This window comes from Nicotiana tabacum, chromosome 22 (assembly GCF_000715075.1).
Source record: "Nicotiana tabacum cultivar K326 chromosome 22, ASM71507v2, whole genome shotgun sequence".
Lineage (NCBI taxonomy): Eukaryota > Viridiplantae > Streptophyta > Magnoliopsida > Solanales > Solanaceae > Nicotiana > Nicotiana tabacum.
Window position 1 is genome coordinate 172,564,022 of NC_134101.1, and position 14,073 is coordinate 172,578,094.

The 14,073-nt window shown below is 35.3% G+C and overlaps 1 long non-coding RNA gene across 1 annotated transcript; it reads left to right on the forward strand.

Annotated features, from left to right (window-relative positions):
• Window positions 1–755: 755 nt before the first annotated feature.
• On the forward strand, window positions 756–3,419 carry LOC142176426 (uncharacterized). Its single transcript, XR_012705029.1, has 2 exons — window positions 756–918; window positions 3,092–3,419. It is a non-coding gene; the product is annotated as an uncharacterized LOC142176426 (long non-coding RNA).
• The last annotated feature ends 10,654 nt before the right edge of the window (window positions 3,420–14,073 follow it).

Consider the following 14,073-nt stretch of genomic DNA (forward strand, 5'->3'; position numbering starts at 1 on the left):
ATGGTGAAAAATATTTGACCTTATATACATAGTGTAAACGGCACTGGCTGGATAGTAGTTGTACTATGAAAATAACAGGTTCTTGGTAGCATGATGTGAAATTTCTATCTAATTAGATTATGGAGATCATCTAGTCATCTGATTACTTAAGACAGTAATATACCCCAATTCTAACATGGAACACAAAGTAAAGGTAGGAATAGAGTAGTTAGTTTAGACTTGTTTAGTTGACCATTTGTGATATAAGAGACCAGTATAAAGGAATGCAAGTCTGACTACGTATAAAAGCTCTCGGATGATGATAAGTGACCAAATAACGTGAGGTTATAATAATTTCTGGTGATACTAATCTCCGCATACTTTATCTCGTTATCATTGCAGTTAGAAAGTTATTTGGAAAAAGAGGAAGTTAGACAAAGCTAGACATGGTTTTAACTTGGTACCATCAGAACTCTCTATAACATCTCTATATAATAGTCATTCACTATAAAAGCCAAGTTTTTTCAGTATCGGTTTTTATGTTATGTTTTAATATATGTCTTCTATAACAACACTTCACTATAGCAGCAAAAATATCATAACAAACGAGACTGTTATAGAGAGATTTGACTGTATTTTTGTTGCACCAGGAATTTAAAATTTTGAGGCATGGACCATCAAATTTCCAAATACCCATATTGTTAAAAAGTTACCAGATATCCTTCTATAAGTTTCCTTGTGTTTCCTAACTTTTGACATGTTGCTTTTACCGCAGGTTAAAGGCTGTCAAACGGGATGGGTCGGGACGGGAAGAGACCAAATTATCGAGATGAGACGGCATTTGACCGGGACGGTAGCGAGACGGGCCTTAAACGGGACGACCCGGTATGCCCATCCCATCCCATTAACAAACTGGATGGGACAGGACGGGATGAAACGGTACGTGGGCCTTGAGTGGACTTTTTTTAAAAAAATCTTTTAAATATTTAAGCATTAAATTTAGCAACGACTAATTTTTTATAGATAGCAACGGTTATTTTTTTAAAAGTTGACAATGACTAAGTTTTTAAAGTTTGCAAAGGCTAGTTTTTTTACTTATTTAATAAACATAAACTTAATAAATTATAAAAAAAACTAAGTAAAGAATTATAAAATATTAAAACAAAAGACTTGCAACAAAAAATATTTGAGTAATTATAATAAACTTGTAATTTATTTAATATAATCTCAAGCTATAAAGTAACTAAGTAAGACAATTCATAAATAAAAAAAACAAGGCTAAATCCTTTTATTTTATTAATAGAACTTTCAAATTTCACATACATATACAAGTCTTTTGAAGAGCACCTAATCTATGCAGCCACTTTCTATGAAGGGTTCTGTTTGAACTAGGCCTCTTATTAGCTAATTACAAATTATCATACTAATATTTGTAAGCTCCTATATGGCTTCGCTGTAACTGATCTATAATTTCTCTCGATCATTGTTCTGGAATTGACAATGTTGCTTGATGTTCCATGAGTTCCATGCCGTCATTCTTCTTCTTCTTCCCTAGTGGTTAATTTTTCAAAGTCAAGATTTCTTCTTTCTGAATTAATCCAATCTTTGAATAAGACGAAAATCTCTAGGCTGTCCTCCGCTAATGAATGTCTATGATCTTTGATGTGAAATCTTATCGCGCTAAAAGCACTCTCCGATGCTATTGATGATGCTTGAATAGCCAGTATATCTCAGGCCATTATTGAAAGTATTGGAAATGCCTTGCCACGCTCCCTCCACCATGCAAAAAGTTGTTTGTTGCCTTTTTCGTCTTTAATACATTCCAATCCCTGAATAAGATAAGAATCAAGTTCATCGTCAATAGAGGAATCAAGACCCATTATATCCTTCATCCTTTCCCATAGAACTTCTACGCTAGCCTTAGAAGCAGTAGGAGCATTTTCATCATCTGCTGTTGTCATAGATTTATAACTATTAAATATTGATCTAGCATAAGAATATATGCTAGCTTGCAGTCTTCGAGAGATGGTTGTTCATTTTCTTGAATTTCTAAATTCTCATAAATTTTACGAATAAGTTCATTTGCACCTCTTAATTTTAAAGATAGGCTAAGTAGAGTAGAAATTAAATAAACTTGGGGAATAAGAAAAAATATTTTTTAAATTTTGCAATCATTTCATTAACGGCCAGTGCATAAGTTTGATTTATTTTATACTTACCAAATACAACAAAAAATCCATAAATATACCGTAATATTTGTGTAGAAGTAGGATAATATATACAAGAAAATTATTTTGTAGCATAATACAAATTTTCTAAAAATTTAGTAAGCTCTTTGATCTCATCCCAATCAGACTCAACAATTTGATCAGCGAGGATACCATTATGTATATTAAATACCTTATGTATAGTCACCCGATAATCATAAGCAACTTTAAGCATCTCATAAGTAGAATTCCACCAAGTATAAATATATTTTGGAATTTTTCTATATGGAAGGTCAGTATTAGAACGTTGTTGTCTAAACTCACGAATTTTACTCGCTTGATTAGCACGAAAAATATAGCCGTAAGCATGTTGTACTTTATTACAAGCCTCAAAAAATAAATTAATACCATCTTTTACAATCAATTTAAAAATATTCCATGCACATGTAACATGAAAAATTTCTGGATTAATTGGACAAAGTCTAGCTCTTAAGCTAGTTGCTGCAGTGGTGTTAGCAGAAGCATTATCTAATATGTAGTTAAAACTTTATCGACGAGCCGATAAAAATCAACTATTTATAGAACATTCGTTGCAATATATGCTCCAATGTGTTTTGAAGCAACAAATTTATGATCAATAATACGTTTTTGCATGTTCTAGTGATGATCAACCCAATGAAATGTAACCGTTAAATAAGCATTACCATTAGGACTACGACCTATATCAAATGTGATAGACATTTTACGGTCTAAGTGGAAAAATACACAATGAATAAAAGTATCATTTCTAACTGTGGTGTTAGAAAAATCTTGAAAAGCAGGCAGGCTGAGAAGGAAAAATAAAAGGTAAGCCACACATATTTATCATTTTTGCTAAATTTTCACAATCTCTATCTTTGTTTTAGGGGCGTATCATACTACCAGAAGCAGGGCGAAGCTGTTGTTGGAAAAAGTTAGAATCCCGCCAGATCCAGTAGGAGCGCCAATACCGCTGTTAGGATCCGGAATTTTTTCGCACCCCACCTGATTTTCCATGTGCAAATCGTGCATTACATTTTGCACATATAGCAACTTCGTTGACTTTATCATATTCAAAAAAAATTCATACAAGTGATGTTTTCGTACGATTAACCTTAACCTTATCCCTACAGGAGGTACATGAGGTAAAGCTCCAAACCGATATTGACTCTGAGTTGGAACTTATGTTACTAGACTAGTGGGTGTTTCATCTAATTCTTCTTCCTCATTTTCTTCTTTCCCATTAAAAATATCATTGCCAAATTGTCTTTGTAAAGTTTCATGATCTAGTTGTTTTTCTAAATTAATATTATAAAATGCAGGGGTTGGAAAAATAAAGTTTTATCAGCATGAGTCATTTCATCTATATGTTTTCTAATTCTAGGAGAAGGATTAAGATTAGGATTACTACAACTAGCACATTTACTACTTTTTTTACTATTTTTTTAAAATGGATCGGTTATGCCAAATACACTTTTATGAGCCATAATTTAAATATGAAAATAAATTAGAAAAGTTAACACAACAATTAAACACACAAATAAAATACGAAAATAGAACACGTAAGGTAAACACAAAATATAAGCACTAAAATTATACGCAAATATTAAATATTAAAATTAGAAAATGGAACGAGTGCACTATGATTAAATATTGAAACTTAAAGAAATTGCTCAAAACATTGCTCCAAACGAATTAATTTGAAGCTTGAAAGTTGCTCCAAAATTTTGCTCAAATACTTGAAATATAGTTGATTGTGAGAAAAATATAGATAGAATATAAGAGATTTGAGAACTTTTGTGGAAAAAAATGAAGAAGGATGGGGTACTTATAGTTTAAAATTGGATCAAAGTGTAATTTAAAAAGCCTAGGGGTTAAATTAAAAGTTTGAGGGGGGAGGGGATGTCACGACCCAAACCGAAGTGCCGCAACGGACACCCGATGCCGTACTCAACCGAGTACCAACATAACATATCTGTCATATCGTAATATCATGGGTAAATGTCCTAGAAAGGTCGTCATGAGATAACAAAAATAAAATATAAGGGAATACTAAATATTGGACGACCTGACCTGACATGGAAACTTATACATGTGACATACGTGCCTATAAAACCAAAGTGATCACTCGTACACTGAACATAGGTCGATAAGGCCATACAATTTTCATATATATGACATCTGTCTACAAGTCTCTAAGAGTACATAAAATCATAAAGGTCGGAACAGGGCCCGCCATATCAATCAATACATATCCAAAGCATACTGACCAAATAGGCAACTCCGAAGCAAGTGGAGTGCACCAACACCTCCGCTGAGCTGATAGCCTACTAGGAAGACTGTCAACCTATCAATCGGGACTTGCGGGCATGAAACGCAGTGTCCCCAGGCAAAAGGGACGTCAGTACAAATAAAGTACCGAGTATGTAAGGCAGGAAAGCATAAACAAGAACATTAATGTAAAGAGAGATAAAGGAGATACAACCTATAACATCTGAGTGCCTCTGGGGGATACTGACATGAAATGCATAATACATATATATATATATATACATAAACTTTTAAAAACATACGCCTTTGTGGGCATCATCATCATCATATCGTACCCGGACTCAAAGAAGACTCGGTAAAAATGTATCCGGCCATCATAAGGCTCAATAGAATCATACCCGGCCACGTGGAGCTCGGTAAACCCAACTGATTAGTGTTGCACAATAGGTGTCATACCCGGCCGGCTATAGCGCGGCTCGGTAGAGTAAAATAGACTCATGGAATCACGTTCTAAACCTTTCGGAGTGACTTAAGGTCGTTGCACCTTCGATTAACATTATGGACATCCATACCCTCAATATGAACCTTAGTAGGATTCAAGGATCATACATACTTGCTTAGAATAACTTTATATGGAAAGAACAACATGGACAACCTTAGTTCCAAGGAGTACATCCGTTATGAATTAGCGTAACGTTTATGTTCATGTCACGTTAGATCATGCCAAAAAAAAGAAGTAAGTTCCTTAAAATACCTTAACCACGTTGAGTCCTTAATACCTCCCAAGCAACTCTTCAAACAACTCAATTCAATCTACCATTGCATAAGGAGATTCAAAATCAATATTGAATAAAGGCTAAGTCTGTAACATAAACTTGTAGCTCGTTTATATAAATTCGGGCAGCATATCCCCTGTAACAAGAGCCTACTCCAATACCATATACCAATAACAATTACCATAGAAATCCAGCAATACATAATTATCAATAACAAGACACCATAAAACAACAACAAGTCACAACTATTTTACGACGAGTGGCAAGCTCCAATTGGAATTCATATATCCCATATCACCCCTTATAGACTTTTTAATTTAACTTAATAGTATCATTAATATGATAATGAAGTAATTCATCAATAATTCTAGCCTCATACCATATATCCATAACAAAGAAAACGATCCACAACTCCAATTATTCTCAATTAGCAACTTTATTCACTAGTTCATGTCTAGTTCATCCATTTAACTCAACCGATGTCAATATAACCTTAAGCACCTGTAGGAACACAATATAATTACCTACTACAGTAGATGCAAGTTGAAATCCATGTTATATTTAGCTTATAATAGCCCAACACACCCCAATCGATTCATACCCAAAACGACGACTATAGTAGTGTCAAACATAATGACTAATCCATGATTTTGCCATTATGTGGTGTTTCTCCACACAATTTATCCTCCAAAAGCTCCATTTAACAGAAACAAAATAGACATCCCAAAAGCTACACGAAACAGCTCAAAAACAGTCCATTACAAGTCAAATAACTCGAACTCACGGCTTCCGATCACCGTCCCGTGAGTTCTAACTATTATGAAATCAATTAATCAACCTTCCTTGATATTTAAGATATTAAAACCAGAAATTAGGCATTTTTATTAACTTCAAAATACCTTCTAAACTCAAACTATAAAGAAAAAAAGTGATATAGCGATACTTACGTCGCAGGGATCATTTTGATGTTATCACTACTTGATTTCGTGCCCCGGATGATAGTATCATTTAAAGTCTTTGTAGAGATCATAAGGGTGATGTTAGGGGTATTATTTGGTCGTGCTCTCTGGAAATATGCAGAAAGAGACGAGATAAAGGAGATAAATCTCCATTTTGTTGAAAAGTCAAAAGGAGCTACTTGGCACCCTATAATTGGCTCGTCTTCCAACGCTTAAAACTTTTTATACGGGTGTCGTATGAGCAAACGGTTAAGAGAGTTGGAAACTAAATTCCAAGACCTTCAATTTTGTATATAATATGTCCCAAAAAAATATCACATAGCACACGAAATATATTTCTCAAAAAACTCAGTTACAAGGCAAATCCTTAGTCGGTTTTTCCGCAACATAGATCCGATTTTTCTCAAACTTTATACTTCATATACAAACATCATATATAGTCATATCATGGCTTTAAAATCATTTAAATCATGGTTAACAAGTCTCATATTCATCTTAACTTACTTAACACTTCGGCAAACCTTTCTTATCCTTGTAGAAGGATTTCATCCTTTTTGAGTTTACATTAGATAATCCTATAATGATAGTAACGTCTGAAGTACGGGGTGTAATAACATGTACCCTTATAAACATTTATCCTTGGATATTAACTCTCAAAGGCTTGCAAAAAAAATATGGGATGTAAAATCACTTTATATACTTTCCAAGAGGATCTCATTTCTGAGCTTACATCAACGGACTTACGACGTACTTTCACGCACAAAAACATGGGTTGTAACATTATTCCCCCTTTTGGAACATTCGTTCTCGAATGTTGACTGATGCGCTTCTCATTCTCATAACATATGGCTCTTATGAATACTTTAATATTATCCTTTGTCATCTAGGCAATTGTTCTGTGAATAAATTTAAAAACCAGGGCATTCCCCCCTTTAGTCCTATTCTCACCTCGCGAATTATGGCCGGAGTTCTTCCAATCTCGTAACTTCGGCTACCTTCTATGATGTATCATATATGACTATGTCCTTTTATGCACGACTCTTCTCTCCTTTTTTTCCTCTAGCTTTTTGCCAATCTCTTGGCTTCACTTTGTGAATACATATATAGAACTATGACATGATGTCCCTCTGGGAATACATAGGTATATTTAAGCTCTTCCCTTGGTACTTTGTTGAATGTATTACTATTGCTATATTTCGTTTTATAGCCTTGGTATTATTACCGAGGTGTGCTACACAACTCTAGGTTACTTTCTCATTGCTTGTCCCAAAACATGTCGGCGCAACCCTGCCACATTAGAAACATATAATCGACCTCGATATCTGAGTACTCCATCTCACCCTGCCATATTAGGAACATATAATCGACCTCGATATCTGAGGACTCCATCTCCTGTAATCTCAAGTTGTGTCTTCTCCTTTTGAGGGGTTGTATCTCTTTAATGATCTAGCACGTGATCTTCATACTGGCATTCCTTCACTTCAATTACTAGAGAGGAGGTTTCCATGTCCTAAGTAGTAACTCTGGTACAACCTGCATCTAGTAATCGAATTCCAAGATTAGCTAGCGGATGAATCTCACAAGCTATCGCACTCTTCTATGCCTGTAAATATGATAGGCTACACATAGATTTATGATTGAGGGCATTGACTACTACATTCGCCTTCCCTGGATGATATAAAATATAAACATCATAGTCTTTCACCAACTCCAACCATCGCCTCGGATGTAATACATTGTCACTAAGGCTCGCGTCTCATCGAGGAACATCTAAAGTGATTTTCTTAATACACCTAGGGACGATACTATACTTCAATAACTGCATTTTCATAACATCCCAACGTATTCATCTTACGGGGGCATTCTAATACCGTGCCATCCATGAAATCCCTTTTCTTTAAATCATTACTCAATCGAAGGCCCAAACGTCATTCTCTTAACTATCACAATTACACCTTTATTCTACTTCCAGGGCAGTATTCCATCTCTTCTAATTGCTCCTGTTCTTAGACTCCTCTGAGTTCATTCAGAGTGTACCGAGCTTTCTATAGCTCATGGAAAGCATCAACTCTCTTGTTTTGACGGGTTTAATCTTGAGACCTTGCCTATTATTGTCACCTTCTCACTCACATTTACTATACTTACCTTTAAATCTCGCACCGTATCTTCTATCGATTTCATAATCTCCCTTATACATTGGTGGAATTCACATCCATACCTTAAAGCTCTACTATAATACTTGCAACTCTGGTGCATACACAATCTGGTAGGAGCTTCGTATTAACGTCTTATGAGGCTGGTACTCTTCTAATTGCTTTATTGTATAGCTTTTATAGAATATGATTGTTGTACTATCTCTCTTATACCTCTACTATTAAAAGTGCTCCTGCTATGGTTTGAGTCACGATTTCTATAATCATCTGGGTCGAACAATCGGACTCGTGATGTAACTTTCGAGCTTCCTCTTCCTTATCAGCCTTTAATTAAGCTTAGGCTATCTTCCAATCTTCAGCTTAGGGTATTAGCTATTACATTAGCCTTTCATGGACTCTATGTAGCATCCATGATATATTCTTCTAACAATTCAAGTCTTTATCGGTGACGTGGACTTAATTCTTTCTTGTACTTATACTAGAGTCTCCTATAGTTGTATGAATGTCATGGATATAAATCTGAAGTCTTAAGTGCATTCACAACTTAACCAACTCTGGGTCATTGATTGAATAATTCATTTCGTGCCCTCTCAACTTTTTTTAAATGTAAGCAATCATTTTTCATGGCCGTTACGTCACTTGTTACATGAATAATTGGCTTATATTATTGCCCACGAATACTTGAATTTGTTGTAACTCATATAATCTCAAATAGCACTTTGACTTCCCGTTCATTATCCACGATAGGTGACACTTTCGTATTGAGTGCATACAATGTTGTAGTGGGACTGTTGTTACCCGACCATATCTTTTTTATGTCATTATGCTTAAGTTGAAGCCTTCTTCCTTATTTCCTCAGCTAGTATTTCTTTGTAGTACTTAAGGAGACCTTCTGGATCCTGTAAAATTATGATCTTGTTATACTGTATACCCGAAGGAAATTTTGATGTTCTTACTCGCCTACAAACATCCTTAGTTACATACCTTCGTGCCCTTGTGCTCGTAGGGTTCCTTCTAAACTCAGATTTTGATTGTCTCCTTAGTGGCACTCTCCATTATTTCCGTAACACTTATACGGTACCTTTAGTAACCCAACTCCTAGCTGAATATTTCTCAAGGTTACGACATCATATCTGCGAGACTAAATTTACTAGATTAGGATTCACTACGTTTATCTTGCATTATCTGCTGATTTGCTTATAACCTCTTGTATAGCTATAACTTGGCTCTTTCTAAATCAACTACAAACCACTCGTTGGTCCATTCTCATATCTATATTCCTATAATCTCTCTTTAGTTATTTATTTTGTCTTAAGTTACCTCTCGCACTGGCTCCTTATGTATCAAGTGTTCATTTGCACTTATTTATCAATATCATCGAGTACGTAACCCTTACTGCTTCTCTCCAGCGTCATGCTTGCATAATGTTTAGGAGTCATATCATATCTATAGGATCTGAATAGATGCAATCTCATTCCTTTCAACCTTTTACTAGTTCTTCATTTACTATTCCATAGTTACCTCTTCATCTTGGTATTTTTTTCACATCTTCACTAACATCTTACTCGCCTTGCAGTAACCTCTCTATACCAGGGATAATTGAATTTATTACGCACAAGGGTGACACTTAATGTAACTGGCACACTTAGTTCCTTAAGCTTAACTTTGCTTCACGTGCTTGCTTTAGGGAAGCATCTTCCTGAATGATCCTTAAAGGTTATTCTTTGTTGTCTATTCTATTATTGTCGGAATGTTATCTCTGAAATTCACATGATATAAACTATTATAAAATCCTTCAGTCCCTAATTCATGTTCAGTTTATCTTGTTCACCAGCCCATACTAATTTCTACTACTCTGGGGTCTAACCTTTCCTCCTGGTAATTACGTTGAAGTCACCAACTCATTCTCGAAATAAGGATATGACTTTATGGCCTATACTCATTTATTGTCTCAAGGCCTGTCACATCTTGTAGTTTTCTCCACTCGACTATAGACTCTATCATCGTGTCATATTTTGATTTACTGTTATTACCCATATATCATATCTTACTTATGATGCTTCATTTACTCTCTTCTTATTCTCCGGATAATATTTTTTTCTATCACTTTATTCTGAAACTTGAACAAAATGTTCTTTTACTTTTAGCTCCCCTTGCTTTATCTCACTGGATCTTCGGAATGCCTAACATTCTTCCCTTTTTTTACTCGGGGCTGGAGTCATACTAAGGGAAATATTTTTCCCTTCTAGGATCCCACTACCTATCTTCTGAAATTTATGAATATTCTAGTATTCATATCTGAATGTATTATTCTAAAGTTCACCATCTAGGTGTCTCACAAGGAGATCTATTACCACATTTGCACTATCCTTCGGATACATTAGTTAATGATAACAATCCATCCATAATTTTTGGTTACTCTAACCCGAATTGAATCTTGATATCACCTTCTTCTTTTAAACTATATTTGTTAGCTCCCATAAGACACAACTGAGATGGGTGTGGTGAATTGTATATATCACCGTTAATATTGAAGGTAACACCAGTACTTACATTTCTCTGCCTGAATTGTAAATACTGATAATCTTCATTAACTAGGTACCTCGTACACTTCGTCATCTTGCTTGTTTTACTTGTTGAAACTTGTATCTACTTTCCGATTCTCTTAGTCCTTTTTACCATACGAGTAGATATATATTCTTGCCTTATGACTCCTTATCAAGAAGCTTACATATCTTAATACACACATGATAAGTTGAAGACACCACATTTTCTCGTCATAAGCATGATGCAAAATCGAGTTCCTCTGACTCAACTCTTCCACAACCACATTCAATCTTATACCAACTATCTATTTGGATGAGGTATCATTGTATTACGAAACAATAGAATTTAGAAGTTTGAATTCTTACAATTGAGCTCTACAACACGATCTAGAGTAAGAAAAAAGAGTGACAGCCTTAAATGCCCTGTAGCCTCCTCTTATAAGTGTGGTGTACAACACACCCATAAACAAGACTCTACTAGACACGGCTTGTAGACTCCTCTAGGACAGAACTGCTTTGATACCACTTCTGTCATGACCCAAACCGAAGGGCCGCGGCGGGCATCCAGTGCCTTACTCAACCAAGTACCAACGTAACATATCTGTCATATCATAATATCATGGGTAAATGGCCTAGAAAGGTCATCATGAGATAACAAAAATAAAATATAATGGAATACTAAATATTGGACGGCCTGACATGACATGAAAACTTATACATGTGACATATGTGCCTATAAAACCAAAGTGATCACTCATACACTGAACATAGGCCGATAAGGCCATACAATTTTCATATACATGACATCTTTCTACAAGCCTCTAAGAGTACATAAAATCATAAAGGTCGGGACAGGGCCCGCCACACCAATCAATACATATCCAAAGCATACTAACCAAATAGGCAACTCCGGAGCAAGCGGAGTGCACCAACACCTCCGCTGAGCTGATAGCCTACTAGGAAGACTATCAACCTATCAATCAGGACCTGCGGGAATGAAACGCAGTGTCCCCAGGCAAAAGAGACGTTAGTACAAATAAGTACCGAGTATGTAAGGCAGGAAAGCATAAACAAGAACATTAATGTAAAGAGAGATAGAGGATATACAACCTGTAACATCTGAGTGCCTCTGGGGGCTACTGACATGAAATGCATAATACATATATATACATAAAATTTTAAAAACATACGCCTATCATCATCATATCGTACCCGGCCTCAAAGAGGACTCGATAAAAACGTACCTGGCCATCATAAGGCTCGGTAGAATCGTACCCGGCCACGTGGAGCTCGGTAAATCTAACTGATCAGTGGTTTCACAATAGGTGTCATACCCAGCCGACTATAGCACGACTCGATAAAGTAAAATAGATACTATATATAATGCATGCTAGACTCATGGGAATCACATTCTAAACCTTTCGGAGTGACTTAAGGTCGTTGCACCTTCGATTAACATTATGGACATCCATACCCCCAATATGAACCTTAGTAGGATTCAAGGATCATACACACTTGCTTAGAATAACTTTATAAGGAAAGAACAACATGGACAACCTTAGTTCCTAGGAGTACATCCGTTATGAATTAGCGTAACATTTATGTTCATGTCACGTTAGATCATGCCAAAAAAAAGAAGTAAGTTCCTTAAAATACCTTAACCACGTTGAGTCCTTAATACCTCCCAAGCAACTCTTCAAACAACTCAATTCAATCTACCATTGCATAAGGAGATTCAAAATCAGTATTGAATAAAGGCTAAGTCTGTAACATAAACTTGTAGCTCGTTTATATAAATTCGGGCAGCATCTCCCCTGTAACAAGAGCCTACTCCAATACCATATACAATAACAATTACCAGAGAAATCCAGCAATACATAATTATCAATAACAAGACACCATAAAACAACAACAACAAGTCACAACTATTTTACGACGAGTGGCAAGCTCCAATTGGAATTCGTATATCCCATATCACCCCTTATAGACTTTTTAATTTAACTTAATAGTATCATTAATATGATAATGAAGTAATTCATCAATAATTCTAGCCTCATACCATATATCCATAACAAAGAAAACGATCCACAACTCCAATTATTCTCAATTAGCAACTTTATTCACTAGTTCATGTCTAGTTCATCCATTTAACTCAACCGATGTCAATATAACCTTAAGCACTTGTAGGAACACAATATAATTACCTACTACAGTAGATGCAAGTCGAAATCCATGTTATATTTAGCTTATAACAGCCCAACATACCCCAATCGATTCATACCCAAAATGACAACTTTAGTAGTGTCAAACATAATGACTAATCCATGATTTTGCCATTATATGATGTTTCTCCACACCATTTATCATCCAAAAACTCCATTTAACAGCAACAAAATAGACATCCCAAAAGCTACACAAAACAGCCCAAAAACAATCCATTACAAGTCAAATAACTCGAACTCACGACTTCCGATCACCGTCCCGTGGGTTCTAACTATTATGAAATAAATTAATCAACCTTCCTTGATATTTAAAATCTTAAAACCAGAAATTAGGCATTTTTATTAACTTCAAAATACCTTCTAAACTCAAACTATAAAGTAAAAAAGTGATATAGCGATACTTACGTCGCATGGATCATTTTGATGTTATCCCTACTTGATTTCGTGCCCCGGATGATAGTATCATTGAAAATCCTTGTAGAGAGATTGAGGGTGATGTTAGGGGTCTTATTTGGTCGTGCTCTGTGGAAATATGCATAAAAAGACGAGATAAAGGAGATAAATCTCCATTTTGTTGAAAAGTCAAAAGGTGCTACTTGGCACCTTATAATTGGCTCGTCTTCCAACACCTATAACTTTTTATCCGGGTGTCGTATGAGCAAACGATTAAGAGAGTTGGAAACTACATTCCAAGACCTTCAATTTGGTATATAATATGTCCCAAAAAAACATCATATAGCACACGAAATATATTTCTCAAAAAACTCAGTTACAAGGCAAATCCTTAGTCGGTTTTTCCGCAACATAGATCCGATTTTTCTCAAACTTTATACTTCATATACAAAAATCATATATAGTCATATCATGGCTTTAAAATCATTTAAATCATGGTTAACAAGTCTCATATTCATCTTAACTTACTTAACACTTCGGCAAACCTTT